The sequence below is a fragment of the Pseudonaja textilis genome, chromosome 4 (assembly GCF_049901715.1).
Source record: "Pseudonaja textilis isolate UNSWEBS1 chromosome 4, rPseTex1.2, whole genome shotgun sequence".
Classification (NCBI taxonomy): Eukaryota; Metazoa; Chordata; class Lepidosauria; order Squamata; family Elapidae; genus Pseudonaja; species Pseudonaja textilis.
Genome location: NC_141993.1, coordinates 51997851 through 52017635, shown reverse-complemented (window position 1 = coordinate 52017635; position 19785 = coordinate 51997851). Strand labels below are relative to the sequence as shown.

General features: G+C 35.7%; 1 protein-coding gene across 1 annotated transcript in view; it reads right to left on the bottom strand.

Annotated features, from left to right (window-relative positions):
- HS6ST1 (heparan sulfate 6-O-sulfotransferase 1) overlaps window positions 1-19785 on the bottom strand; it is a 195552-nt gene that overhangs the window by 7438 nt on the left and 168329 nt on the right. The gene's annotated exons all lie outside the window — the stretch shown is intronic.

Below are 19785 nucleotides of genomic sequence, written 5' to 3'. Positions count from 1 at the left end.
ATAATAATCTTGGGGAAGGAAGACCCTTCCCAAATAAAAATTATCAGTGTTGTTCCTCCAGCAAGACCAAAACTTTGTCTATTTTGAACACTTAATCAGGACAAATGGGAACACTAATGAAATATCAACATAAATTGCAGGAAAATGTTTAAAGAACTAAATAATATTGGGATTTGAAAGGGAATGTATTTAAATTAAGAATGACCAAATGCTATGTTTAGTCAATTCTCTTTTATGTCATGAAACATGGATAGTATCCTGAAAGGGGGAGAACAGCCAGAAAATCTTTGAAATGTGGCTTTTAAGGAGAATGTTGAGAATTCTTTGCAGTTATAAAAGATAAAAAAAACTTGAAATCTGAGAGAAGCCTCAAAAAGGCCATCAAACAGAGAAAAATGTGATATTTGGTACATTTATTTAGTACAATTCAATACAAAGATCCTGTAAGAAGACACAGTAGAAAGGGAAAAAGGCCAATGACAGTAAGAGACACTGGGACTCAGGATAAATAATCTCCTGGAATACCTGAACTGAACACATTTGGAATATCTGAACTGAACATATTAGATTATGCAGTACTGCCCAATAAACACAGTTTAGATAACTTATGCTTCACATAGACAGACCCAAAGTAACTTCTATAACTGTAGATGCCTGAACTGTAACCTAATTTTTAACCAAATAAATTCTTTGAATTTTCTGTTCACATTGTAATCTTAATAGATTAATTTATAGCATGCACAATATTGAAAACGCATGATATTACAGATAAGCAACAGAAATCATTCTGGTCTGTTCTATTTTATCAAAGCTGACTTTGGTAAAAAAATAATATATTTTCTAAAAACATAGAATGTTCTGCATAACTAACTAATTTACTATATTTGCAGACTATCACAATGATGTATAACAAGTTAGGAAATAGCAATCATAACAGATTAAAGCAAAAACGGTATATAAATGCCAAGTATGAGAGCCAGTATGTGGAGTGGTTAAGGTGCTGGATTAAGAGTCTAATCCAGACCTGAACTCTGGTTCTCCCATAGGTATAGAAGCCAGGAGGGTGCCCAGTCACATTCTTTCAACCCTGCACTAGGAAATTGAAAAAAAAAAAAATCCCAGAGAAAGGAAATGCCAAACCGCTTTTGTGGTGTTGCCAAGAAAGCTATATAAATAATATAAATATGATAAATCAATGAAATGTTTAAAAAATCTGCCTGTATATACAGTATATTGCCTTCAAATCAGTGTTGACTGCAATTTTCTTTGCAAGGTTTTTCAATTTGCCATTGCCTTCTTTCTAGGGCTGAGAGTAAATGATTGGCTCAAGATCATTCAGCTGGCTTCTTGCTGAAGGCAGGATTATTATTCACTGACTTCCTGGTCTCCAGTCTGGTGCTTTAACCATTACACCAAACTGACTCTCCATGAAGTTAGCCGGACTCACGATTCACTCAGACCCTTTCCACACCATCAAATATACCGAGATATCCTGCCATAATTTGATAAACCAATTAGGAATAAAGTGGAATTAAAAAAAAACCTGATTTGCAGAAAGCAAAGATACTACACACATCCTCGGGGAAAATATGTCCCAGAGATTGGGAATCCCTTCACAGGAGGCCTTCCGTCTAATTGAAATTCCATGGAATTCAAATTGCAAATTCCCTCAAGATATTTGAACTAGATGGGTAGGCTCAATTTGGCAAGGTGGAGCCAGATACTCGAGTGAAATCTTTCCCAGCTTTTTAGTCACATCCTATTTGAATTGGGCTCAGAAGCCTATTGGTAATTATGACAGTGAAACCAAAGTCAGTGTTATCCTGTAATGCCAGGATTGCTGTGCCAGTCATCAGGCTGCTACATTTTGAGTTAATGTTTTATGCCTGGTATCGTTATATATTACTGTATTATTTGTCTTGTATCATTGACTGAATTTTTCCAACTTTCTTTGCTCTGGCCCTGCTCTAATCGGTTTCCTTTTTGTAGAATTCAATAATGGTGCTGTAACTTTAAATGATTATGTTCAGGAGCTCATAATGAGGGCTCTCACAGCGGCTTACCCAAGGGTATTTCATATTCATGCTCCAATGGATCCACTAAAAATACACGCCTAAACTTGCTTTCTTATTTATACTCAAGGAGAATGACTAGGATTTTGTTTTAAAAGCCTACTTTGATAAACTTTTATCTAAGAAAATCAAACAAATCACTAACACCTAAATAAGACACAATTATTAGTCTATGCATAATTACTTTGAAGGAAACAAAACAAAATAAAATAGGGGAACCGTGTAATTGGGCAGAAATATTATCATACTATTTGTGTACATATTGACAAATACCAATGCTGTTATGCAAATTATGACATGTCAGGGCTAGATCTGCACAGGTTTGGAAAGTAAACATTTTGTTCTGAGACATATATTTCAAACTTTTAGGATTTCTGAAAAAGTTTTATTAACTTGTATTCTTTCCTTGTATTTTTTACAGATAAATGGCATTGATCCAGGAGGGGAAAATTAGCGAGAATTTGCCAAATCCAAAAGGTTAAAAAAACATTTTGTTGTTTTCTCTCTACTTTTCTAGACTGTTTTTCCCCCTTCAATTTCTCTCCTATTTTTTTTGCAAAGATCAGGGATTAAAGTGAACAGGATGCTAAAAGATCTCTGATCATATTTTTTCCCTTGCTTTTTTATAGTTGTCATTCTTAAACTTGAATTTCATACCATTTTATGAATACATACAGTGTATGATTTTCTTCTGTTAGTGTATGATAATGACATTTTAAAACTTCAGCAAAAATTAATACAAATAAAACAGTCATGTTGTATTGTGTTATCACAAGCTTTTCATTATGGAGATTTCATAGTCCACTTTGTCCTATGACATCAAATTATGTTTACATCCTGGTTTTAAAAACCAAAGTTATATGATTTAATTAATCTAGATGAGCAGTCATATAAATTTGACAAATAAATATATGAAATAAAAAATAACAATTATTCATTTTTCCCAAGCAGGATGCTGCTATGATTAAATTATCAATGCTATGAAACACCAAACAGAGAGGGATGAAAACATCAGGGGAATACATACAAGTAATGACTGATGTGAAATGTTTCATTGAGAAAGAGAGACAGACATAGATTCTGATCACTGCAATATTAAAAGTTCTGACAAGTGGATGTTTTTTTTCAAATCAGAAGACTTCTCAACCTCAAACTACCAGTCTGGAATACACAACAATAATCCAGAATCCAAATACTTTTCCATTGTTACTGACCTTTGTGATATAAATACTGAAATTCTATGTATTAGAATTTAATTACTTTGTTTCTGTTTTCTATTTTATGTTAAGTCTTGTTTCTTAAATCTATCATCAATTCATTTCTAATCACAGGATTCAATCAGATCTGATTGACAAGGATTCTGCGTCATCTCTGGGTTAGGTAGATGTAATGTCTGCCTACCAGTTTTCTTTGAATAGACACTTGGTGTACCTAACATTAAATATTTAGCATGTTGTGCTAAAAATGTACAGAAGAGAAAAACATTTTAAAATAGTACAATGTGACTGAGAGCCATTTTCAGGAAGAAATTATGGCACTATTTTTATTTATTGGAGACACCTCCATTGAAGGCATCGGTAGGAAAATTCCTTGAAGTGCAAGCAGCAGTTTCAAGAAAACTACTTTTTATATGGAGTGATAGCAGAAAAAGTTTAAACTTTTCTCTCCATCTCCCATTATCCTGAAGGCTTACTATGACTACTATTCACATAACAAGAAACCATCAAAATATAGGTAACACTTGAGTATGATTATGATCATTGAAAGTTACAATGATACTGAATGAGTGGGACTTACAATAGGTCCTGGAATTCTAGCTGACCCAACATCCCTGTGGCCTTGCAGTTATGTTTCAGTGAGCTGTGGTCACCTGATTGCAATTTCCGGTTTTCCCTGCCAACTTCCAACATGCAAAGTCAATGGAGAAACTAGCAGGAAGTCAGCAGTTGGGTGCATGTTAGGTCCTTGCTTCAAAACCTGCAGAATTCTTGTTTAGTTATGGCAACAAGTTATGGCTTCCTAACAGACAGGAAGCAGCAGATGAAGGTAGGCAGAATCACACCTGATTCCTGTACAATTAGCACAGGGGTCCCCCAAAACGGTGTACTTTCTCCACTTCTCTTCTCCCTATATACCAATGACTGCAACTCAAATGATCCATCTGTTAAAATATTGGTTTGCAGATGACACAACAGTGATTGGTCTCATTTGAGACAATGACGAATCTGCATACAGACAGGAGGTTATACAACTTGCCTCATGGTGTAAGCAGAACAATCTGGAACTGAACACATTCAAAACTGTAGAAATGGTGTTAGACTTTAGAAGAAACCCTCCCATACTACCACCTCTTACACTACTAGATAACACAGTATCAACAGCAGAGACCTTCAAATTTCTAGGTTCTACTGTATCACATGACCTAAAATGGACACCTAACATCAAAAACATCATCAAAAAAGCACAACAAAGAATGTTCTTTCTTGGCCAACTCAGAAAGCTCAAACTGCCCAAGGAGCTGCTGATATAGTTCTACAGAGGAATTACTGAGTCTATCATCTGCACCACTATAGCTGTCTGTTTTGGTTCTACAACCCAACAAGACAGACACAGACTTCAGAGGATAATTAGGACTACAGAAAAAACAATTACTACCAATCTGCCTTCAGTCGAGGACCTGTATACTGCATGAGTCAAAAAGAGGGCTGTGAAAATATTTACAGATCCTTCATATCCCAGACATAAACTATTTCAACTTCTTCCCTCAAAACGATGCTATAGAGTACTGCACACTAGAACAACTAGACACAAGAACAGTTTTTTCCCGAAAGCCATCACTCTGCTAAACAAATAATGGGATAGGATATCTTTAGTATATCTCATCATAGTCATTAAAGAGAAGACTCTCACCAGAGGTCAGTGGGTTATTTTCAATTACAACTTCCATCTTCCCAATTGAATATGCTATGTAAAGATGATAGGAACTGTACTCCAACATTCTTTGTGCATGTCATGTAACAGTGGATTTGTAAGGCATGATATTCTCCAAATAACTTCATTTATCTGAAATAATGGCAGTGAATTTAAGATAATCTACACTGTTTGGCGTAATCAGGATTTATTGAAATTGGCTAGGTTCAGAAATATGTAGCCATAAGCCATGATCTGCAACCAATAATGTCTGAGTTCACATATTGCACTAAGCCAAAAGCAAACAAATCACATTTTGTTCTACAGTACACCATACTGAAAGAAACACCTTGTCCAGTGTTCCCAATTCTGTTCTGCTCCTAATTACACATATTTTAGGCATGTGTGATTATGGACAGTGAGAAAATTAGCAGGAAGTTATAAGTTCCAGGCAGCTTGCATGCAACCCAGCAGGCAGGTAAGTGGCTGCTCCTGGGTGGGAAGAGCACAAAGGGGTGTTAGAGGATGTGAGGGAGGCATGGGAAGACTTGGAAAGAGGAGTATCTGTGCGTGCAGAGGGAAGGCATGGAATGGATGGAAGGGTGCATGAGATCATGAAATCAGGGAGCCTACCAATTTAAATGGAGTCTCACACCTGGTATATAAATTTAGCAATCTGCTAAAATATGTCCATCTTTTTTTAAAAAAAATTCACCTGATTATTTTTTGTATATTCCAAGACCATAGAGCCATATGCCATATGAAATCATACATGATGGCTAGAAAGGAACAAGAATAACTAATTCCCAGTAGATGGAAGATGTTGACAAGACATGGCAATTGCCTTGAAGAAAGTAACTAAAATGCCAGCTGATACTTTAATTGCATTATAACTGTATGCCAAGAAAGAAGTGTGACTTGACATATATTATATACACTACATCAAGGAGATATTTTAGGTGCATTCCATATAGGGCAAAGATTATTAAAGGTTATTTTGACAGAATAGCCTGCCAAGAATATATTTGGAATAGTTTGAAAAAAGTTATATTTGGAACTGTTTGCCACTGTTCCACCTTTTGACACTGTTTCATAAATGAGAAGAATTCTCAGTTCATTACAGTCTCACATTATGTTATAAATACTCTAAATAAACAAAGGAGGCAATAAATACGCTACATATACAAAAGTATACTGTACTTGATAAATGTTAAGTTCTCTAGAAGTCTCTTTTATCTTTTAAAATCACAACATTCAATTTCCATTTTTTTTCTCCACTCTCTCATCAACCACCTTTTCTATTTCAATATTTCACATTTACCCACACACATAAATAAACAATTGATAATAAATAAATGTGCTTCCTCTGAGAAGGTGCTCATTAAAATCTTGGTTTCTTGATTTTGCTACACAATCAAAAGCCTTTACTGTCAGTAAAAATAACACTTCCCATATATTTCCCATATATTTATTTCCCATATATTTATATTTTCCTTGTATTTTTATACAAAGCAACAAAAGAAAAGAAAATGAAAGAAATGAACAAAAGGGAGAAGAAATATGTCCTGTTTCTTTAGGTCAGGGGTGTCAAACTCAAGGCCCAGGGGCCAGATCCGGCCTGCAGGGTACTTAGATCTGGCCCAAGGGGCCACCCCGGAAACAGCAAAGGACCGGCGCATGGTGCTTCAGCCAGTGAAAACAGGCTCCCAAGCTCTGTTTTCATCTGCCATGGCCTCCTGCAACCTTCTACCAGTGAAAATGGAACTCAGGAGGGCTGCATAAACAGAGCTCAGGAGCTTGTTTTCACTGGCAGAGCACTCAGGCCACTACAGGCATCCTGGACATGAGTGAATCGAGCTGGCCATGCCCACCCCAGCCCCCTGAGGTAAAAAAACAACCCTGATGCGGCCCTCAGTGAAATCGAGTTTGGCAGCCCTGCTTTAGGTCATGAAAAATACATTCAGCCTCCTTCCTATGCTTTTTTAACATTACCAGAAGCCACTGACTTCTGCATATTTAGTGAAGAGTGATTTAGTAGTGGTACACCTGGCAACATTAAAAATGACTTTTTTATTATATGAAATGCTGAACAGTTTTATGAATGGACTCTTCTGATATAGATCATATCCTGCTGAAAACAGGCTAAAACTGTCATAGGCCACATTCTGATTCAGCAGATTACATTGGTCCAGTTGCTGTTTGCATAGCATCAGGTCAAAGGTGCTATACAAAAGATTAAAGTGGATGATAAGGACAGAATTTTTATTTATTTAAATAGGCTTTATTAAAATTTGTTTTAGCAAAATAAAAATCATAAAAGAGAACAAAGATAATAGAGAGAAATAATATATAGTGAAAATAGAAAAAAAAGATTATTGTCAGGTGCAAAGAATTAGGATTATTTACTAGACTGCACCACAGAAGATTTATTCACATCTATACAGGATCTGGTCAACTAAAGTTCAACACTTAAATGGCGCCAAGATAAGGGTCAATTCAGGATGGATTGGACTGCTTGTGAAAATGCAATGACTCTAAGCTAACTATTTCAACTCCTTCCCTCAAAACGACTCTATAGAGCACTGCACACCAGAACAACTAGACACAAGAACAGTTTTTCCCCAAAAGCCATTACTCTGCTAAACAAATAATTCCCTCAACACTGTTCAACTATTTACCAAGTCTGCACTACTATTATTGTTAATCTTCTAATCACTCCTTACCACCCACCACTCCCACTTGTGACTGCATGACTGTAACGTTGTCGCTTGCATCCTTACGATTTATATTGACTGTTTCCTAGTATGATTTAATTGCTTATTGTATCCTATGATTATTATTAAGTGTTGTAACTTATGATTCTTGACTCTTGATGAATGTATCTTTTCTTTTATATACAGTGAGAGCATTTGCAAGACAAATTCCTTGTGTGTCCAATCACACTTGGCCAATAAAGAGTTCTATTCTGTTCTGTTCTGTTCTGTTCTGTTCTGTTCTATTCTATTCTAAATTCTAATTCTAATGATGCACTTAACTCTGTCCCCAGCACTGCCTACTTTTCTACAATTAAAGAAGTGGCTTCCAATCTTCTTGGTTGTAAATACATTTATATTAATTAATATTTCTGAGGATGAAGAAATTGAAATTTATCTAAAAATAAATAAACCACACTAGTGAAAATAAGTTGCTTCTTGGCCTTGCGGCTAAGACCAAGTGTAAATAAGCTAATACACCAAAAACTGAGAAGGAAGAATATTACTTCCCTTGGGACTGTAACATTTAAATGATTTGGGGTGACAGATATCCCCCGCAAGATTGGAAAGCATTACAATAATTAATGGGAAACAATGCTCGATTTTTGTTAAGATATTCTATAGGTAACCAGACCAAAGCTGCATGTCACACAATGTCAACATTGAAAGATTTGCTTATTTTAAAAATACAATTGGAAAATGTGAGAAAAATGAACCAAGGAAAATGATGCATTTTTCATGTGACAAGCATGACTCAAGGACTTAAAAAATAGTGAGGGAATGTTTGGAGGTATCAGTGAATTTAAGTAGACCGGAAGAGATTATTTTAAATCAAATAAGTATATGATTCAAAGCATGAGAACATACTAAGGAATACAGTGGCAATGTCTTAAATCTACATAACTATTTGTTTGAATATAATCCACATGTAGACCACAAAAAAATGCCTTCTTGGTGGTGATCCCAACTCTAAGGAATATCATTCCCCTTCCCACAGTTATGGTTAGACCCCATCCTGTTGCTTTTTTAAAAAAAGCCCCAAAATGTGATTTTGTTAGTGGGCTTGGGGATTCTGAACGGAGATAGAATCGACTATGTGATTAATTTGATTAGGCTGTTGCTGTTATAGAGGGATGGTTTAAGAGTTTTATGTGTGATTTTAATATTAAACCACCCAGTCATCCATGTGAGTTGGATGGCTAGGTAAATTTGTTTAATAAATAAATAAAGATACAAATTAATCCAATAAAGGCAAGATATACTTGTTCTATAGGAATTCAAGATTTCTGACCATAATTAAAGTATCAATCAAATTTTATTTATAGTCATAGACCAGATTTCTGTATAAAAATAAAACACATAAAGCTAATACATTAAAAGGAAAAATATGTAATAAATTATTTTCTAGTAAATGTAGTGTTTGATTTTTGGTTACAAAATCAGTGTATATTGATTTGATAGAATATGTGGACTCTATGAGACACATATCCAGATTTTCCCCAGGATGTTTTATTTCCAACCTGGTCTTTTCATGTCTCATCTATGCACTCTTTGCCACTAAAACCAAGCCCATCCATCTTGCTACTGGTTGTCTTCTTCTCTTTGCTTCCCCCTTTCCCAGCATTATCAGTTTCTCAAGGGAGCTGAGTCTTCATATGCCCAAATTACGATAATTTGAGCATGGTTATTTACACCTCTAGTGAGAAATCTAGATTGTTTGATTTCTTTGGTTATTGATGGTATTCTTACAACATTCTCCAACATCTAGTTCAAAAACATAGATACCGTGACAAATTGAGTAGTAAACTGCAAGAGGTGTTTTGTTGTAAATTCAAGAAGGATGTAATATTAACAACGATTAATCAGAATGCAAAAGTTGAAAAAATAGAATTTGGAATTACAGGGAGATTTAGCTTTATAAAGGTAACATAGAAGATTCTAGATTAACAGAGGTTTGCAAACAGAACTCTATATTTCCAACACTTATTTTAAGCAAGATCACTGTAGACTATAATGGAACTTCTTATATCCCTGTTGTGGTCTCTATTTGATTCCAGGGTTGTCCACATTGATTCCAGTGTTGTCCACATTGATTCCAATGTTCCATTTATACCACAGTAGTGGTACCAAATATAGAAGATAAATTTAAATAATTATAAAAAGTAGTTGTGTCAGCAAAGGATGATTTAGAGAACATAGAATATAAGATCAATGCAAAGAGTAGACTCGGTATGCTTAGAGTATGCAATAGAGTACAAAGAAGCAATTGAAAGATATGAGAATTCATGAAAACTGAAACAGAAAAATATTTCTAAAATTTCAAAGAAGAAAGATCCAAGTAGCTTTCATAACAACCCATCATGATAGCTAGGGGAAGACGAAAAATGAAAGCCTTGGACAAAAATATAGATGAATGTGACTGAATACTGACTTTCAGTGTTAAGTATGAAAGGACAAGGAAAGATAGCTCAATCAATAATGTCAAAAAATAGAGAAAATAATAAGTAAAAACATGAGAGATAGTTCAAGAGAAGATTAAAGAAATTGCAGGAAAATGTACAGCTAAGGTAGGATTACTCAAACGTAATCACGTACAAGATCTGACAGAAGCAAATGAAGTTAAAGGAAACTGGAAAGGCTATACTGAAATTCTGTAAAAGGGGGATTATAGAATGACAGGAACATTTGTTGGAAGAGTTTGGGAACTGACTCCATTAGAAAGTGAGATACGACTGGCAATAGATCAGGTGTCAAATACTCAGCCACTTAAAGTTGCAAGAAGAAAAAAACAGCTAGTGCTAAGTGCTAGGTATTCACAAATGTAAAGCAAAACTGTGGCTTTGAGATTGGTACATCTATCTATCCCATAGAAGAGAGTGGCAAATGAGCATGCGCTACTAAGTGTTCATTAGTATGCTAATGCTACTCTAATTTCTCATTCAAACAAAGTTTTTCTTAAAATCTTATGAAGAAGGACAGTCATATATGGGAAAAGAAATGCCAAATGAACAGAAAAGACAGGATGTGAGATTAGATTGCTAAAATGATGGAGAGAACAAAAGAGAACAAACAGGAAATCGACTTGTGCTTTATTGATAATAGATCACTCCAAAATGTAGAAATATAAGTAAGAGCTATGCCAAAATGATCGGCAATACTTTGCTTATCTGATGCAAGTAAATAACGTTCTGGAAAAAAACAATGATTATGCTCACTAGACTAATGAAAGTAGTAGGAACAGAAAATGGATGGATGGATGGGTCAAAGAAGTAGAATACCCTACTGGTTATTACCAAAGTCTGGACAAGATGTTGAACTGTTTGTAGATATGTTATCAGGAGACAAACTTGCTTCAATAACACCTGGTCCATTTCAATGATACAATTTTTACTATAGAAATAAAATGAGGCTTCCCAGTTCCTCACAAAATTCCTCCAGTTTTAAACAATCCAATTTTCTGTCATATGCAAATCGTTTCTTTACATTTTAGATTAATGAACAAATCAGGACCAGAAACATAAAAAAGATTGTGCCACAATAATCAGTATATAATGTGCCAAGTAAATGTTCTGCTATAGATGACTATATCTACTCCTACGGAATTCTAAACTCCTATAAGATTATACTGTTTCCACACTTAATAATTTGGTTCCAACTCAAATAAATACTGAACTAGGCAATGATTTAGATAGGGTCTCATCCTTAACCATGCAGTCATGAGAAAAGACTAGAGCCGGAAACGACTACCAGGTATGTGCGAGGGAAACCTTTACCTTTAATGAGAAAAGAGTGGCTTATGAAAGGGACGCGAGGTAGTAGGTATAATAGCCTTCTTCGATCTGAAGCTTTCCAAAGACACATAGCTCTTATTATCCTGACCAGTGGCTGAATCTAATAGAAGCTACTGTCTAAAATACAGCATCTGGGAGCAAAATTTTGAGAAAGTTTAAGACTGCTCAGTTAAGGCCACGATATGTGACCTTGGCTGAAACACTGATTAGATTCATACATCTTATTCAACCATAATGTGGTTTGTTTGCTTTTATTATGTTTATCCAGATAATGTACCGTTTATAAACTAACATTTGGGGACTTGGCATAACAATGGCATATTGTGAGATCTACAACAGTTGTGATATATTCAGTTAGCTATGAATAAACAAACCATGGCTTAGCATGGTTTAATATGAGAATCAGGCCATTTTCTTTTAATTCTACCTTTCAGGGTATACTGAGAGAACAACACAGAGAAAAATCTATGAAGGTGCCATGCAAGTTGCCCAACATTCAAAGTAACGAAGGGAAAAAAAACCCAAGAGAAACAAATTAGTAATAAGAAGGACAGTTTATACCAGAGGCCTCCAAACTTGGCAGCTTTAAGACTTGTGGACTTCTATTCCCAGAATTCTCCAGCCAGCTATGCTGGCTGGAGAATTCTGGGAATGGAAGTCCACAAGTCTTAAAGCTGCCAAGTTTGGGGACCCCTGATTTATACGGACTGCCATCTCTCTTGTTTTGCATGACTTCTTTAAGGATCCCTAGGTAACTATCTCAAGGTTTTATTTTTCCATCTTTTAAACTGAATATTAATGAATGATTAAATGATTATATTTATACTTGCCCTCTTCTAGGGCAAGTATAAATATAAGCCAGATGTAGATATTATAGAGCACTTCTTATTTACTTATTAGATTCCACTGCAGAAATCCTAGTTGTCATAGTATCAGTTTCTGTCAAATTAAAATATTCCATTCTGTAATAAAACAAAGAGGGAGGGGTATGGATAAATTTGCCAGATGGTGTGTAAATCAGATCTTTCCTCTAAGGCTAGGAAATGTTCCTGAATGATTTATTATAAAGGAACAATAATCTGAAATACACAGTAATGCACAATAGTTAAGACAGCTGTTGCAGTGGTTTAAGAAGGGAGGACTGATCACCACAAGTGGACAATTTTTCTAAATAACATTGCCTAGGAATCTGCATATGGACTAACAAAAATGGATAAAAACTAAACTGCATAGTTTAGTGAATTAAGATCCACATGAATTTTCTTTAAGTGGATGTTGAACACACCAAGGCTTGGCTGAAACAGTATTGGAACTTTTGAGAAGTGGTACTTATCTTTTAGTAGAAGCAAGATGCAGACAAAGTAACTAATACGGATAAAAGCTAAACTGTAGAGTTTAGTGAATTAAAATCCACATGACCTTTTTTATAAAGTGGCTGATATAAAAGAGATGAACACACCAAGACTTGGTGGAAACAGCATTGTAACTCTTGAGAAGTGGTACTTATCTTTTGGTAGAAGCAAGATGCAGAGAGTACGGTTCGAAGAGATACACTTTGCACTTTAGAAACCTGTCACTATAAATGATAACAATAGGAACAACCAATAGTCATGTAATCTAAGCAAAAAGTACAGAAGTGTTTTTTCAGCCAGCCAGTTAAAATAAAGGGACATATCTACAGAATGTTCAAAACAATGGCTGGAACTATGCCTTTAAAATGTCATGGAAAAATATGGACTCCTTCAGAAGGCAAATAGATATAAACAAACTGTGAACTGATCCTAATAAAGGTATGGATTAGTAGAATAACAAAGGCCATTGCTTTCTGAATGTATACTCAATACAGAAAGTATACTATAGTTTCCTCCTCCTCCTTTTCCATGGAATACTTAAACGGTTTGAAAATACCAATATATATTTTGTCTGGAAATTAAAGCTTCCGGTTTTGAACAGAATATGAATTGCTTTATGCCAACTCGTACTTTGGAATTATCTAAATTAATCAATGGTCAAATACAGTATATAAATTAGATAATTTAAGAATCATCATATCAAAGTTTTCTGAAACATAGTGGCAAAATTGAGTTGCTAAACAGTTTTAAGCACAGTGAAGGTTGAAATACAGAAGTGATTCATTCACATATTTGCCCTTTTAATTTTACATAGTTTCAGATCACCTGTATGGAACAAAATAGCTGCATGATATTTAACAAGAACCAGAGCAATATAATTTACTTGGATACAAATTCTTTCTTCTATAGACATTTTGAAGTGATACATGCAATTCCTTAACAGTTATTGTTCAAAACAGAAAAGAAAATGACGCTTTTTGTTCAGTTGCATAAAAATATTTCATTAAGTTTGTTTCCTTGCCTCACTTGCAATTCATGTACTTATATAATTATTGAACAGATGCAGACCAGCTGGTTGATTCTGGTACAAACTTGCTGGAAAAGAGAAGACTGACAATGTGTAATGAATTGTAAACATGTTATTTGATTCCAGACACTGATATTCCTATCAATAACTAGATTACTTCCTTGGACTCACAAGTTCTAGAGGAGGGCTGTCAAACTCCCGGCCCATTGGCCAGATGTATCATGCACTGGCCACACTGATGCCTGGTTTAGCGAAGGGGAAAAAAAAAACATGATACATCAAGTTATGCCGCCGTGACGATGTGAGTTTGACACCCCTGTTCTAGAACATCAGAAATTTCCAGAAGATAATTTCTTTTGCCTTTTATTATCTTAACCTGCCTTCATTATTTTTGCACTAAATTTTTAAGCAAGTAGAAATACACACACACACACACACACACACACACATATCTTGTGCCTTCAGATAACATTTTATTAATCACAGTCCGAAACAAAATTACTATTTTGCATACAAATGTTTTAATACATTGTTTGGACAGAAATTGGATTGGTTTGACTACAACTTCATTACTAACTGTATTCAAAAATATCTCACTGGATTCAATAGGGTGCACTCTAGAATAGACTTTATAATTTTATTGTCTGTTTCTGCGACTTTTATTTCCATGCAATTTCACAAAGTCAATGTATTTAAGAATAGAATTAATAATAAAGATGTGGGAACTAACTATACCTCAAAAGATAATTGAAAATACTGTCACTCAAGCAAACATCCACTAGATGGCACTTTCGTTACTTTGATAATCAGATGTGAAATTGCACTGTGGGAACATGCTCCAGTGCTTTTCCAAGAGTCAAAAGATTGCAGCATTTCATAGTAACACAATGCATTTCCTTCAGTTCTCATGGGGCTGGTATGTGTCTTACATGGTAAGGTCACAAGCCGAAGTGAATATAATTGGCTTGGGTGGGGGACGGGAGAGAAGGTTTAATCTGTTTCTATTTCCTGAACACGTTTCAGCTCTAGGAGAGTAAATGCCAGGGAGCTTATGACAAGTACTGATGAGCAGAACCAACTGGCGTCAAGGCACGTCTGGATATCAACTGTGTGCTATGCCAGCAACACTGGGCACTCATCAAGCCAAACAAGTAAATTTCCCCCAGGGGGATTTCTTGGCATGTTACACTATCATAAGACCTGCCATTGGTATTCATGTTACGTTAACATTTACAATTTTGTGATACATTGCTACTGCTTGCTATCACAGCCTATGCAGAGTTCCTCTGGAATGAGTGCGCAACAATAGCATTTAAATATGTTGAAAGAAAGCATATTATAGTGGGATTATAAGTGGCAGAGTTTCGGCTGAAGAATCTGAAATGGAGAGAAACAGCAGCAGCAGAAGTGGCAATGATAACTACCTCAGGTAGTTTGGAGGCTGGTGTGAGTGTTAGCTATAAAAATACGTTCCCACTTTCTGTAAGTCAATTCCTTGCAGCTACTAAATCTAGGTAGTGTCCCATTCCTGATGGTAACTTTGTCTACAATGTCAATACAATTGTGCAGTTCATTCAGAACAACTTATATTTTGTGCAAACAAAAGACATTGTTCCTGGATATGACAGAAAAATCACCCCGTTTCTTCCTAGGATTCCAGTAGGCCTTTAACAATCAGGAATAATCAAGAAAGAGCACATTCACAAAGAATTCAGTGACTTTCATTTCCAGCTTAATTGTTGGATGTCGGTCTGTGGCAACTTGCCACAGTGAACTCGACATGGGGCAAGACGGCGGGATATGAGTTACAATAATATTGAAGAAATAGAATAATTAGAGAAGGGGCAAGCAGGGACAAAATGAAATGTGAATGATAAAAATTAAAATATTTTTTAAAATTATTTTAAATAATAATTAAATTGAATTGTTGAATTGTTCTGTAGAGAGTTGACCATGTAGACTTGGCCATGTAGAGTTGTCCTGCGGTGAACTGGCCAAGATGAGTTGACTGTGGTGAGTTGGCTATAGTGAATTGTTCCATTTTGGTTGGATGCATAGCAAGTATAGCACATGACATTATTATGGTTGGTCATACAGCCAGATATTTTGACTGGACTTGCCATTTTTAGTGAGTTCTTCCTAAAGTCTAGGGATAGGCAGATGTAGTTGTTCAACAGTGTTGAAGGTATCATCACAGGATATAACCTGTTCTAAGTAAAGCTGCCTTTTGCAATTGACGGATGGTGATCTTGTCAATGCCAAAGGTGTTCAAATGATGCTCCAGAAGTTTTGTAATTGCACCCAAAGCTTTTATCATTGTTGGTACTACCTTTACCTTCTTTCTCTTACAATATACTTTTAAAGGAAGTTTTTCCATTTTTTAAAAAAATAGCTCACATTAATGAAAAAATTCTATTTCACATGGTGTTTTTTCCTATAGGTTCAGGTTGTTGTTTTATAGCCTGCATTTTAAATATATTTTGGTCAACTTTGGTCAACTTTCCAGTGTGTAGTAGTATTATAAATATGCAGGATTTTCACTGAAAAATCTTATTAATACATGAATTGTTGCACTTTCAAACTTGATATAAACCAATTGTATCACTTGAAAAACATCTAATATAACGATGAGAGATTTGTTGTCGATGGGGCCACTGTCTACCACTGTTGGTTGCTATATTGTCTGGGGCTTCATTCAACTCATCCTTATGGAAGCTGTCTCTCTATGATTATCTTTTGCAGCTTTGTGCCCACCAGAGTATTAGGGGGAGGTATTATGACTCCATTCCTATGCTAGCCAATGAAATAGAGAAGGAGGTCTTGAATCAGAGGTCAGCAAAGTTGCATTAAATCTGTCAAATCTATATGCAACAGAATTTCATTTTAATATATCTGATTTGTGTACATTCAAAGTGACAATAAAATTATCCAAAATCATTAAGTTATTCTCCCAAGAAATAGCCATGCAAGGAAAATAAAATTTGCTGTTAATGCCTCTGCTCAGACTTTTTTGAGAAGAAATTCATATGAAAGACCAATTTTGATTTAATCCATAACACATTCAGGGTTGGGCTTCAAAAAATTTAGCAACCAGTTCTCTGCCTGTTTGCCGGGTGGGCGTGGCCTAGTCTGCCTTCTGTACCATGGCGGGGTGGCCATTTTTGTTCTCCCTGGGCTCCAGAGGCTTTTCTTGAGCCTCTGGGAGGGTGAAAATGGCCTCCCTGGGCTCTGGAAGCCCTCTGGAGACAGAAATGGACCAGTTTCTGGCCTTCTGGGTGGCCCATTTTTTCCCTGGGCTCCATGCAGGCCCTACACTTACCTGGGATCCAAAATTGGCCACATGGGGACACCTGGGAGGGGCAAGGTGGGAAGGGCCAGCCAGGGGTGGAATTTGCCAGTTTGCCAAACTGGCCATAAAATTAACAACCAGTTCATCTGAACCAGGGCAAACCTCTGAACACGTTTTTCTCTATGAGAAAAGTTAAAAAAGCTACTCACATGGACCCAAATGTTTCGGAATAAAAATAACCAATTGTTAAGGATTCAAGTTATAGAAATATTTTTCTGGTCCTGATGATATACTGCAGCCATGAGTTGTTCTTCAGGAAAGAGGTCTTACATATTGCCAAGTTACTAAGTCACTACATATTTGTTATTTTGTAACATAATTTATTTCCTTTGAAGGCAAAATGCCGAGAAAGTTAAGAATGGAAGTGTTCAGATATTCCCTTTATTGATTCCTATAATTCTACCTCAGGTCTAAATATTAATAGCATGAGGAACAGAATGTGTAAAGGCAGCTGGTTGGTTACAACTTTTTTTTTTTCAACTGAAAGAGTTTAGACTGAAGGGAAGAACAAAATCCTCCAGTTTTGGAGGAGGAGGGAACAACTACACTGCAGCTAACCCTGGGCCTCAGATGGGCAGGAAATGTTAGAATGATATTGGGTCATTTTCTTCCTTCCCTTTGTCACTGGTAGCTTGGAGTTGTTGGTTCTCTATGCTTATTTAATTTTGCTATGTATTTTTCATTGACATTACTATGGCACCTTGGCAAAATAATCAATTTGTTCCAGAAAAAGCAGCCAAACTAGAGGCTTGGGAGATTGCTAGGCAGGAGAATAATGGCTTGGAAAATTGTACAGGGGTCAAAGCTGAAAGTGTTTCCTCGATTTGATTAAATTAAAGGATATGTGTTTTCTCCACTGATTAAATTAGTTGCTCATATGGAACGGCAGATACACACAATGCCCCCCTGACTGCCAGAACACTGCCTAGCCAGCTAACCCATGAGTATATCTGCACATCTGCCAATTTAGAACTGGAGTGGAAAAAAATGCACCTAACTAGTCCTCAAGCAACAAGCTAGCCATCACTTGTGGTCCTTTGCACTTTCTCTATTGCTATCCTCTTGCCTTTCCTAACATGACTTTTTATTATTGTGTAAATTATCCTTAATTTGATCAGATAGTTCAGAGTCTCCCCCTGGATTCTTTTTATCCCTTTAGAAAATAGTATTTGCTTTGATCTATTTTTAATTGTTTCAGTGCCATTCATTCATTCATTCATTCATTCATTCAAACATATATGCCTCTACATCTCATCTCAATTAATCTTCTAAATTGCCCCAAAACAGAGATTTCTGACCATTACATAAATGAAAGCTTAGAAACAGCTACAATTCAATTATCATACAAATATTTTTATATTCATAATAAGTCTTGAGTAATGGATCCTTTGGAATAAATCATATTTCTTAGTGCTCAATTGTTTCAACAGCAAAGATGCCATGTAAGGAATATAGTGATTAGGCACTGGGACTGGAGCTCTCTATGCTAATATTTATTTTGTTTGCTTGCTTTGACCCTGAGAAACTACGCTCTGAGGAGAGGCAACATCCCTCATATTATTCAGTTGCAGACAAGTGCAGAGGCCAACATAAAAATATACAAGATACAGAACTGAAAAGCACCAAGAATCTCCCGATTAGTCCCAGGATAAGTACAAGCAGTCAAGGCAACTAGGGACTCAGAATAAATAAATAAGAAGCAGAACTGAAATGAACAGGCCAGATACACTGAAGGGATGGACATCTCATGATAATATGAACCTTGTAAAATGTTGCAATAGCACAGCTTAAAAAATAGATTTAAAAATAAAACAACTAGCAACTATGCAATTATAGGTTAATTTTAAAAATTACCAGAAACATTTATGAAGTCATTAAATCAGTCCATATGTGGGATCTTGGGAGGCCAGTTGTTTCCAAATACAAACTGTTTGTTACCTGTTTGATCTGAAACTTTTAAAAATTTCAATGACTTCATTGTTAACATATCTTAGGTAACAATTAAACTACAGAGGCACCAAACATTGCTTAGGAAAGCAAAAAAAACTCAAACTATTAAAGTAACGTGGGGAAGAGTTTATCTATATTATGGAAAAGTGTGCCAATGGTACAACATAAATTATTTCAAATATGAGTCAATTTTTGCAGAACTGGCTTGGCAGTTAGAAGCAGCATTCCTTCATCTGGAGTCCTCCAGATACTGTGGATTTCAACTTCCATTGTTCCCAGCCAACTGACTCAAAGACATCAAGTTAAAGAAGGCTGATGTAAACCATTTAAGTTATACAAAACCTACATTTCTTGCTTGATCAGCTCTAGATCAAATGACTAGTTATGCTTCTGCTCAGTAATCTGCAATTTGCTGTAGGCTCTGACAAACAAAATGATAGAGCTGAAATAATTCAAAGATACATTCATTAATTTCAGAGGGCAAAAGAAGGCTTTAATTGAATTTTAAGGGCTTAGACACATTGTGTCAAATGCACTGCTGACTGCTTTAAGGTCTCATATTTAATTATTTCTATATGAAT